This window comes from Tursiops truncatus, chromosome 5 (assembly GCF_011762595.2).
Source record: "Tursiops truncatus isolate mTurTru1 chromosome 5, mTurTru1.mat.Y, whole genome shotgun sequence".
In the NCBI taxonomy this organism is placed as follows: Eukaryota; Metazoa; Chordata; class Mammalia; order Artiodactyla; family Delphinidae; genus Tursiops; species Tursiops truncatus.
In genome coordinates this window covers 111,330,206-111,342,493 of record NC_047038.1, presented here as the reverse complement: position 1 = coordinate 111,342,493, position 12,288 = coordinate 111,330,206, and the positions used below count along the sequence as shown (strand labels likewise).

Below are 12,288 nucleotides of genomic sequence, written 5' to 3'. Positions count from 1 at the left end.
CACATAAAAGAAATCTTATGTATCAAAACCACTGAGTAGATTTTAAATGGAATTCGATGGCGGTCTTACAAGGCCCTGAATACATACTGCCAAGAAGTTATTCAGAACTTTGTGAAATGTGTGAACACTGGGCTTTGCAGTCTTACGGTTGTGCCTTTAAACTTAGAGGATTTGTTGAAATTTTTCCTGCTTTTTGTTCTGAGGAAATAGTTACCTTCACAGTAATATTTTTATTGGTTTCATGGAGTGACCTTAAAATGCCTCCAGCTCCTGGGTTACCGTAAAGGAGGGGAAGTAAATCCAGGGGGAAGTTTGCACATTAAGGTAATATTCCAGGGCCTAATTTGCAAGCACTGAGTACTCACCACTTCGGCTTGATCCTGTCTGATTCTCTGACCCAGGGGTGGGCAAACTACAGCCATGAGCCAAATCTGGCCCAAAGCCTATTTTTATAAATGAAGTTCTATTGGAACACAGCCATACCCATTGCTTACATAAATGGTTTCGACAGATACCAGATGGTCTGCAAAGCCCAGAATATTTACTATCTGGCCATTTACAGAAAAAGTTTATCCACCCCTGCGGCATCTCACCCGCTGCCCTGGCCCTGCTTTTACTTTTTTTTTTTTTTTTTTAAGTTTATTATTTATTTATTTTTGGCTGCCTTGGGTCTTTGTTGCTGTGCTCGGGCTTTCTCTAGTTGCGGCGAGCGGGGGCTACTCTTCGTTGCGGTGCGTGGGCTTCTCATTACGGTGGCTTCAGATTGGGAGAAAATATTTGCAATCAACATGTCTAACCAAAGGAGTAGTTTCTAGAACATATTAAAAACTCTCAAAATTCAACAGCAAAAAACCAAACAATCCAGGCAGAAAATGGGCAAAAAAAACATGAACAGAAAATTTTCTGAAGAGGATATAAAGCTGGTCGATAAACACATGAAAAGATGTTCATCATTATTATCCACTAGTGAAATGCAGAACTGAAACCTCGGTGAGATATCACTACACACCTATCAGAATGGATAAAATTTAAAAATAGTGACAACACTTAATACTGGCAAGGATGAGAAGAAACTGAATCATTCATACATCACTGGTGAGACTGAGAAATTGTAGAAGCACTCTAGAAAAGACCTTGCAAGTTTATTATAAAACTAAACATGCAATTACCATAAGACCCAGCAATTGCAATCTTGGGCATTTATGCCAAAGAAATGAAAATTATGTTCATGCAAAAACCTGTTCAGGCATGTTCATAGTAGCTTTATTTGTAATAGCCTGAACCTGGAAGCAACCCAGATGTTCTTCAGTGGGTGAGTGGTTAAATAAACTATGGTACATCCATTCCATAGAGTACTACTCAGTGATAAAAAGGAACAAGCTATTGATACACACAACAACTTGGATGAATCTCAAGGGAATCATGGTGAGTGGAAAAAAATAAAGCCTATCTCAACAGATTACATACTATAATTCCATTTATATAACATCCTTGAACTGACAGAGTTATTGAGATGGAGGACAGATTAATGGTTGGCAGGGGCTAGGGAGTTCAAGGGAGAGGGGAAGGGAGTGTGGTTATAAGAGGTCATTATAAGGGGTCCTTGTGGTGATGGACCTATTCCATGTCTTGCCTGGAGGTCGATACACAAACCTACACGTGTGATAAAATTGCATAAATACAAATAAATCAATGAGTAACATGGGAGAAAACTGAATAATATCACTGGATCATATCAATGTCAAAAAAATGGTTGTACCAATTTACATTCCCACCAGCATTATATGAGGCTTCCAATTTCTCCACATCCTCACCAGCTTATTGTTGTCAGTCTTTTTTATTATAGCTATTCTAATGATGTGTAGCGGTAGCTCATTGTGGCTTTAATGTACTTTTCCCTTAATGATGAATGATACTGAGCATTTTTCATTTTCATGTACTTAGCTCTTTGTATTTCCACTTTGGTGAAATGTCTATTTAAATCTTTTACTCTTTTTAATTATGTTATTTCTCTTTATATTTTTTAATTGTAGGAGTTCTTTACATGTTCTGGACGGAAATCCTTCATCAGATATATGATTTGCAAATATTTTTCCCACTCCATAGCTTTTCTTTTCATTTTCTAAATGCTGTCTTTCGAAGAGCAAAATTTTAAAATTTTGATGAAATCCAATTTATCAGATTTTTTTCTTTTATGGACATGTTTCTGTGTCATATCTATGAAATCTTTCCCTAAGCCAAAATCACAAAAAATTCTCTTATGTTTTTTTAACAGTTTTATAATTTTAGCCATTACATTTAGATCTATGATCACAATTAATTTTTGTGTAGTATATGAGGTAAGCTTCTAAGTTCACTTTTTTGCATACAAATATCCAATTGTCCCAACACCATTTACTGAAAAGACTATCGTCTCCTCAAAGAACTGCCTTGGCACCTTTGTTAAAACTTAATTGATGATAAATGTAAGGGTTTATTTCTGTCTTTTCTTTTCTAGTCCAATGACTTATGTGTCTATTGTTATGTCAATACCATCCTGCCTTGATTACTGTAGTTTATAGTAAGTTTTTAAACAGGTACTATAAGTTCTACTTTGTTGGATTTTTTTTTTCAAAAAATTTTTGGCTATTCTGGGTCCTTTACATTTCTATATAAATTTTAAGATCAACTTGCTAATTTCCTTGAATTTACCTAGGAATTGTATTGACTCTTTGGGTGAACTTAGAGAAAATTGCCATCTTAACAATGCTTATCCTTCCAATGCAAAAACATTTATTTAGGTCTTTGATTTCTCCAGTATTTGGTAGCTTTCAGCAAACATGTCTTACACTTCTTTAGTTAAATTTATTCCTGAGTATTTTATTCTTTTTTTGATGCTATTTTGAATGGAACTGTCTCAATTTCATTTTTCATTTCTAGTATATACAAATGCAGCCAATGTTTGTATATTGCTGTGGTAGCCTATGACCTTGCTGAAGTCCTCACCATTATACTTGCAGCATCAACTTTTTTCCACAGCTAATGTGTGATGGCGAAGAATGCAATGACTCTTAGAACAGTTTGCACCAATAATGCAAATGTCAACCAGTAGAAAAGGCAGTCATCTCAGCGTTATCTTGACCTTGCAGGTCCTATGAAAGGTTCTCCTGAACTGTGAAAAGGGATCTTCAGGGGTCCTCAGGCAACACTTAGAGAACCACTGATCTAGATGGTCTCTAAGCACCTGTCCAAAGTCTAAAATGCTGTAATTTTTCATATCTAAGATAAATGTTGTTTACCAAACTTGTCTTAATAACATTTGCTTAAGTCACTGATTTTCATGGCAGTCAATATTCCTTAGACAATTGCTGCATGTAAAACAATGTACCAAGTGTTCTGAGAGAGATGAAAAGGAAATAGAACATTGGCCCTAATCTCAAGGAAATGGTACAAGTCTCTCTCACTACTCAAGTGTCTAGGAAAGGAAGCCCAGCTAATTAGTAGGCTAATTACATTAGACCCCAAATTTGTATGTTTTCTGTTCTAGGTAGCACTAAAAATAAACAAAATACTTATAATGGAGATACAGTATGTGTCGAATATCAAGACTGAGAAGTAAAACTAGGTTAAAATCTGTTATTCTTGACTTATACAATTTAATGTTATCTCATTTCCAAATGACTGGAAATAAGACAAAGTAGGATCAAACTCATTTTCAAATCTTTTAATTCTTAATTTTACACTATGATTTATAACAGACCCTTGACTGGAAGCTTAAAATAGCCACTTACCTACTGTTTTCTCCTGCATTTTACTTATAGTCCGGGTTTACAGTATGGTGCTTATAGCTCACTGGGCAAATTTTCCGTATATCTTAGCTTCTCCCTGGAGAGGAATAAAATACTGTTCATACATTCGAGGTAAATAAAGTCTCAAGACTTCACCTGTGAGATTCCACAGGTACTGACATCCTTCATCCTATTGGGTAGAAAAAAGAAAGGCAAAAAGGACTAAAATACTCATAGTTGGGAAGAATAAAAGAGAAATTGGGAAGACAAAATTATTCATATAAAATGAAGGGAGGGATTGAGGTTAAGCGAGTTTAGGGATAAATGGAGTTGCTAATAGTTTCAGTGAAACCAGCTGCAGACTGGAGTTCTGATATGAAAAAAAAAAATCGTGCAATTTAAGAGCGGGCAGAGAATTTAGAGATAAGAAATGTTGGGCCAGAACGAGATTATATGGCAGAGGAGGAAGGCAAAGCCCAAAGATTTCTGACAGGGCTAGAGCCGGAAGCCAGAATTTCTAACTTCCCTGCAGTATATTACATCCTTCCCTCTTCTGAAACTTTAGTGGGTGAACTGTTTACATGCACGTCATTCTTATGTGAAGCATCATTACATGACTGGTAACTCAGCCATCTTGAGCAGGTCTTCCTAATTCACTTTATACCTCAGCTATTGCAAATTGTGTTATTTCCTAATGAATTTGTTATTAAATATTCAAAATCACCTCAACCTTATTTACTGTAACACATCAGCTTCAGCATCAATAGTGTTCTTTTTTCCCCAAAAGACACATATGGTATCATTTTCTTCATGCCGCATACCGTATCTTAGTTGGGTCATCGTTTCCATCAACACAGGATAATTGTGACCACATGACATACTTTACAATGAAGAACTAACCTCAGTTCTTAAGATTTCACACATTACATCATTATATAGGCAGCATGCTTTCAAATATGCCGTTGGCTTTTGCTTTTTTCTACTTATTACCACCTTCCTGATAAGTTCTTTGGGGCTACTACCTAAATCTACATGTGGAAATCATTACCAGTTTGTTTTTTGTTTTGTTTTGTTCTGCTTGTTTTCGCCTGCATGTTTCTTTTAAATAAGCACTAGCATGTACTACCATAGAGAGTGCTGATTAAAATAAACAGTAACGTTTTTTCAATAGGTTTTGGGTCTTATTGTGTGTCCAGGTCAGAGCACTTATTTTCTATAATTAACTGTCTTTTCTCCATCCAGGAAAAGCCGGGTTCATTCTTTCCAGTGTAACTCTTCTCTCCATTCTGAATTAAACCCTAAAATACTGACACACACATTTGGCACTAACCTATACAATTTTGATACTGAGTGCTTCTAACTTTTTTTTTGAAAAACAATTAATTCTTCTCCATCCAATGATCCTTTGGTTTTAGGCATACCAAAAAAGTAGAAGTCATAAATCCCTTGATTCTAGATTGGCATCCTTACAGCAGCTTTATCAGAGATATTTCTTTTCATTCCCAGCCTTCAGGTGACTGAGATTCTTGGGGATAATAAGCCCATATCTTGGGTGAACCATTTTTCCTCTAATGAAATAACCTTCCTGGGTTTGGAACTTGGTTTTAGAAAGTATTTTTTCAGGACTTCCCTGGTGGTGCAGAGGTTAAGAATCTGCCTGCCAATGCAGGGAACACGGATTCAAGCCCTGGTCCGGGAAGATCCCACATGCCGCGGAGCAACTAAGCCCGTGCGCCACAACTACTGAGCCTACATGCCACAACTACTGAGCCTGTGCTCTAGAGCCGGCGAGCCACAGCTACTGATCCCGCTCGCCTAGAGCCTGTGCTCCGCAACAAGAGAAGCCACTGCAATGAGAAGCTTGCACACCACAACAAAGAGTAGCCCCCGCTCGCCACAACTAAAGAAAGCCCATGCGCAGCAACAAAGACCCAACGCAGCCAAAAATAAATAATAAATAAATTTTAAAAAAATTAAAAGTATTTTTTCCTCTTTTTTTTTTCTCTCCTTCACCTGGTTGTTATTAACATCTATGTATTTCAGATTCTAAAAAGTTAAGACCTCAGCCAACACCGAAACACTGAATATTCAATGGTGAAATAGATGAATAGTGGGTAGTAGCAACAACCTCAAGTTTTCTAATCTAAGTGCAGAGTAGCTGGAGCAGTTCCTCAAAACCCATCTCTTACAGGAACTAACATTCACAGCCTGCGATGGGTCAGGCCCTGTTCTAAGGGCTTTGCCTGGATTAATTCATTTCACACTCCCGTCAACCATATGGCATAGTTTTCATCTCCAGTTTTCATTGAGGCACAGTTCACTCGCGTAAGTCATGTAGGGTACAAGGCCTCCGGGTTCCGGAGCCTTCTTTGGCTGAGTTCCCACAGAATGTTGCTTGCGGCTCCTTTAGGGACCGTCACACCTGTTCATCTTCTGGGTAGTCATTTCCTTGTGAATGGGGCCCTTTGTACCTGTGGGGTCTGCCACCCCCCTGTACCTGGTAACCTGGCTGACCGTCCTTCACAATCTCACTGGAAAAAACAGACAGAAAGTAGAGACTGATAACCACAGGCCGTGCAAATAGCTCACACTTCCAGATACTTACTTCTGCTAACTGCTTTCTACGGATTGTCTCTTCTGTTACACATAGTAACCCTGTGAGGTAGCTGCCGTCACCATTTCCGTTTTCTAGAGGAGGAAACTGAGAAGCAGCGAGGACAACCAACATGCCAAGGTCACACGGTGTGAAACATAGCAGAGCTGGGATTCAGTCCAACCCAGGAAGTCGAGCTTCAGGGCCCACGCTCTTTGCTACACCAAGCCACTTGCTTTCATCAAAAGGAGTGCTTCTCCATCCCCCCAGGTCACGGAGGGCACCCAGAGTCGAGAACATCTGTGGAGTGTCTGCTCTGCTCTAAGGACGTCATGCTTTCCAAATTCTTGGGCTGGTCGGGAGGCAGGAGGAACCTGTCAAAGGAAAAAGTGTATGGCTAGGGTGGAAGCCACGGGTTTTGTTCTATTTATTTGATTTGATTTCTGTGAAAACTCTGCCTCAATCCGGAAGCAATTAAAGCATAAGGGAAAGGCAAAATTCATTCTCAGTCACGCAAAGTGATTTATTTTATTGTAACCAATTTAAGATTTGCAACAGCCAGAAAACATGTTCTCATGGAAGGCCTGTCCTGGGCACCGCAGGCTTTATTACCATCCCAGTCTGTACTGTTGGGAGATGTAGAACATCTTTACTGGCGATTCGACTATGTACCAACTTCTACATCCCAGCCCCTGCCCCAGAAAGAAAGAAAACCTCAGAACCCCACTTTCTGAAGACTGGTACCTGGTCCGTCATGTCCAGCTTCAAGTGACCCAACAATAATCCACGTTGAGGGGAAGAGAACATGTTATTTACTTTGAGGGTTCCAGCTATTACAGACTATGTTCATAAATCCCTTATTCCTTCCTGAGATGGGTGGGGTGGGATGAAGGGAAGGAGAAGAAGCCCTCATCCTCACCGGATGGGCTAGAAAGAAAATTAGCACAAAGAAAAATGCACCGCTGGTTCTACTTATCGCATTATGAAGATGCCATGACAATAACAAAGATAATATCCAAGTAATGGCATTAGCATCTGGAATGGATAAAAAGAGGGGGTAAATTCATTTATATTATCCTTTTCTTCATGGTCATGAATAATTGGTACATTTCAGTTTATAATTACAAACTATAGCAGTTCAAGATAACTAACGTCTGTGCAGTGTACGCTCAGCTTGTGGATTCTCTCGTAAGCATTGTCCCATTTGAGCCTCCCAGCTGGTCATCATACCGTTGTGGCAGGTATGAGAGCCACCCCATTTCACAAATACAGGAATGAGACATAACAATGGGTAAGTGGCTTACCCCAGGTCACTGTTGCTAACAGACAAATCTTGTATTTGAACCTAAGTCTTACGAAATGACAATCTAAGTTGATTTTAAGGAAAGAACAGCCTTATTTCATAATGCCAAGCTGGTGAGGCCTGGGACATTAGGCCTGGGACATGAGCGTCATGCACACCAGTTAGGGCACCTGCCTTTCTGTACTGATGGCTTTAGGCACTATCAGCATGAGAGGCATGCAAGCTACGCGGCCCCCAGCCATTATGATTTTTTAGTCATGTCTACATTATATTCTATTTTCTGCTCATCCTGCACTATCTGGCTGTCAACTAGCCATCATTTTTTTTGCTGATCATGGCATCTCTAGAGCAGAGGTTCTCAAAGCAGAGGTTGGTGGACTAGCAGCATCCGCATCACCTGGGAACTCATTCGAAGTGCAAAGCCACGGGCTTCCCTGGTGGCGCAGTGGTTAAGACTCTGCCTGCAGATGCAGGGGACACGGGTTCAAGCCCTGGTCCGGGAAGATCCCACATGCCGCGGAGCCACTAAGCCCGTGTGCCACAACTACTGGGCCTGCCCTCTAGAACCCACGAGACACAACTACTGAGCCCACGAGCCACAACTACTGAAGCCCGCATGCCTAGAGCCAGTGCTCCGCAGCAAGAGAAGACACCGCGATGAGAAGCCCGCGCACTGCAACGAAGAGTAGCCGCCGCGTGTAGCAGTGAAGACCCAACGCAGTCAAAGAAAAAAAAAAACAAGTGCAAAGTCTCAGGCCCCACCTCAGACCTACTGAATCAGGAACTCGGTGGGGCGGGGGCGGGGGGCGTGGAGCAGTGTGGTTTAATAGGCCCTCCAGATGATGCTGGACCTGCTGAGGCTTGAAAACAAGTGTGCTAAAGCAGTGATTCTCAACCTTGGCTGTACACTGGAATCACCTGGAAGCTTTAAAAACTTCCGGGCTTGTGTCCCAACTCCAGAGATCCTGATTTAATTGGCCTAGGACAGGTTTGTTGTTGTTGTTGTTTTGGGGGTTTTTGGCGGTACGCGGGCCTCTCACTGTTGTGGCCTCTCCCGTTGTGGAGCACAGGCTCCAGACGCGCAGGCTCAGCGGCCATGGCTCACGGGCCCAGCCGCTCCGCGGCATGTGGGATCTTCCCGGTCCGGGGCACGAACCCGTGTCCCCTGCATCGGCAGGCGGACTCTCAACCACTGCGCCACCAGGGAAGCCCTAGGACAGGGTTTTTAACCTCAGCGCTACTGACATTTTGGGCTAGATAACTGTTCATTAGAGGGCCTGGCCTGTGCATTGCAAGATATTTAACAGCATCCCTGGCCTCTACCTACCAGATGTTAGTAGCCTCCCAACAATTTGTAATAACGAAAAATGTCTCCAGACGTTGCCAAATGTTCCCTGGGAGACAAAGCACCCCACAATGAAGAGCAGTCATCTAGGGGCATGGCCTGGGCATTGGTATTTTTAAAAGCTCCCTCAATCATTCTAATGTACAGCCAAGGCTGAGAACCATTACTCAGGCGGGTTCGTATTAATGAGTAGCTTTGGATGTGCAATGCACAAATAACAGAACCACTTAAAAAGAACAGTAAAAATGGGTGTAAAGTAAAAACAAATCAACCTGCGGGGAAGACTCAGACCGTTCACCCGTAAGTCAAGGACGTGAACTTCAGGGCATACATTTCACAGCAACCATTTGGCGCCTTACATTTTTGCTTACTTTCTGGTGGTCAGGTATGTTCCAGAAAGCTGACATAAGCAGGTACGTTGTACATACCATCAATAAAAGATCACAACTAAGTAGAAATTGCTTTATACCAAATATAGTAGTGGCCAGACATCCTGCTTTTGAATCTAGTCATTCTAAAAACAGGGTGCCTATTGGTGGATCATGTGGTAGAAGTCCTTAGGTAAATCTGTTTCGACAGGTTAAAAAACGCAGCCTATCAATTTTATGTTGATTTTTCCACAATCCGAATGAGCCACACAAATACAGAATTTCTCCATTCATTTGTGCCATTTAGTAGTGCTTTCGTTTTCAGGTGGAGATCAGGACTTTAATTATGTTTCAGCTGCAGAAAAGTCCCCTAAGAAAAGTCCTAAAGCAAAATCCATGCTCAGCAGATGACCCTCTGCTGCCTAGGTTGCCCTGTGCTGTTCCTCTGTGGTCCACTTGAGAACCCGATTGGACCATAGGACGGGCGTCATCTTCAGGTGCCTGCTCTGTGGCTCTTATCAAGCTGGACGGTCTCAGCACAAAGGGAGGGCTCTCCAAGCAAGTGTTTGGCAGCCCCTCTTTACCGTGGACTTTTCAACAGAACGGTACTCTCCCACCTCCTCCAACAACTAGTTGAACGGTACATTGTTTGTTTCAACATAAAGAGTGGAAATACTACTTTCAGATACTTTTAAATGACTTTTAAATAGAAAGTAAATTATAAGATGAATGTGTTTTCTGTGGAAAATTGGTGCTATCGAATTTCAAAATGTGAAAATATTTCCCTGAATTAGTGAGTTGAAATCATTAATTTGTTCAACACCTACTACATACGAGGTACTGTGTGATGCCCTTGGTAGTTATAAATATGAGGGTTACATAAAAGCACAGATCCTCTCATGGCAAAAATAAGCTATGACTGCTCCAAGGTGCCAGATTTACCCTTGAACCAATCCGACTTGTTAGTTTGTCAGAATGGTTTGGTTTTTCTTTCATTGAATTGATATTAGCTTGTTAACAATAATGAATTCAACTAGTTCGTCTACCATGGTCTCTTTATGCTAAGCAGTTCTTTATCTTTTCCTATCCTAGTCTAAGTGGTTTTCCTCAACGTGCTTTTAAAAAATCAAAACATTTTAATTAGGCAATAGAACTGCTTCCCAGAAGTCTGCTCTAGGAAACAAAATCATAAAAGACTGCTGGAAGGTATTATTTCCATAATGTTCTGACTTTAAAAAAAAAAAAAACAGGATTTATGTACATAGGGAGTTTTCCGGAAGAAAACACAATTTATAATTAACAGTGGTTGCCTTTGGGCAGGGAATTAAGGGGTCTTGAATAGAAGGGAGACTTAACTTTTCATTATACAAGTTTTTATACAGCTTAACTTTTACCATTTTAAATATTGTATTTTCCATTTTAAGCGCTAGTAAATAACAGAAAGGATACATTTCCCGTAGTCCTTCATAAGCTCCAAAATGCCTCTTCTAAATAAGAGAAAAATAGGTGAGCTATACTCTATGTCTCTTTGATGTCTTCCTTTTGTATATGTTTTCTTGCTAAGACAGAGTGGGCTGAAAGGAGTCTTTGAATCTAAGATTACTCCAATATTGGTTCCATTAAAGAGGTTAACAAGCAGGTCCTACTTGAGATTGGGTAGTTAAGCAGAGCCTCTTTGAGGAAGCCAGCTTTAACCAGAAAGAGAAGTTGCCTGCAGGTAGGGCCCTAATTTCCTGCTGGCAGCATGCAAACAGTTACTATCCATATATCCCTTGAGAATGAAGTGGATATCCGTCAGGGATGTCTACACTGTGATTGTACCTAAAATTTTTTTCCAATGATTTCTTTCATTCTCCTTTGTCAGTAATTCCCAAGAAGAATCAATGCTGGCAAAGGAAAAAAAAAAAAAAAAAAGAACAACAAAAATAACCAAACACCTATTTGTGTCAAAGAAAGACAATTCTGTGATCTATTTGGTGCTCACCAACTCCATGATATCTTTCTCTTGGGTGCTTCCTTTATACCTAATCCTAATTAAAAGTTTAAGCAAGCATGAAAAAAAAATATTTCAGTTGAGATTGGAAGGGCCTGAAACAATACATGCTCTGTTGTGGGTTCTCCCAGATCATTTTTCTTAGCACTTGTTACTTAGATCTGCACAGGATTTCAGAGTCTCCCTTGTTAAGCCAGAAACATCCTTTTCTTTTCCCTCATTGTTGGATGTGTGAATTGGGAAATCCATCCACGTAGATTTCAGGATCGTCTGTCTCTGGGAATGAACCAACCATAACAATTCAACTGTTCCAAAACTTATCCTATAACAATCCTTACACATTTTAATTACATCTCTCTAGTCTTTAGTGGAGAATTACAGTTCTGGGACAAAATACTAAACTCCCACTGTGTAAAAAGTAATTTTCAGGTTTTCTTTTCAGGGGGTGATTCATCTCAGAAATAATGTTTTATGTGTTTACTTGCATCAGGCATTCATAACTAGCAATCAGCAATGGTATAATTATTTTTTAGCTTCGTGAGAACTGTCAGAGTTTAGGGCAGTATTTCTGTGAAGAGCCTACTGCTTGTCTTTGGACAAAGGTATTTATGGAAATTCTGAGAAGACACCAACCAAGACCAGTTAGAGTGAGAGGAAGAAGAGACCAGCAGTAGGGCTGGATTGAAGGAAAAGGTCTTTTAGAAAACTACTCAGAAGAAGGGAAATATGTTTGAAAACCAAAAAGAGAGAACATCAGAAATTAAATCAAACAGGATCTTAGCCATAAAAAATAGAATTATAGATAGCCCTATGTTACTAAACTCACAAAATGCATTAGTTCTGATTTTGTATTTCTCGGGTAATAGTTTCCTATCCTCTTTCCATGGACTCATATGAATGACCACGCCAACCATGAAAT

The 12,288-nt window shown here is 40.3% G+C and overlaps 1 protein-coding gene and 1 long non-coding RNA gene across 3 annotated transcripts in view; one reads left to right on the top strand and one right to left on the bottom strand.

The window, feature by feature from the left end:
• The window catches only part of LOC109548561 (uncharacterized), a 385,148-nt gene that overhangs the window by 280,005 nt on the left and 92,855 nt on the right, over window positions 1-12,288 (bottom strand). The window contains exon 4 of the long non-coding RNA XR_012332147.1: window positions 3,771-3,864. This is a non-coding gene — a long non-coding RNA (uncharacterized lncRNA). The remainder of the gene's footprint in view (window positions 1-3,770; window positions 3,865-12,288) is intronic.
• The window catches only part of EDNRA (endothelin receptor type A), a 62,772-nt gene that overhangs the window by 21,175 nt on the left and 29,309 nt on the right, over window positions 1-12,288 (top strand). The gene's annotated exons all lie outside the window — the stretch shown is intronic.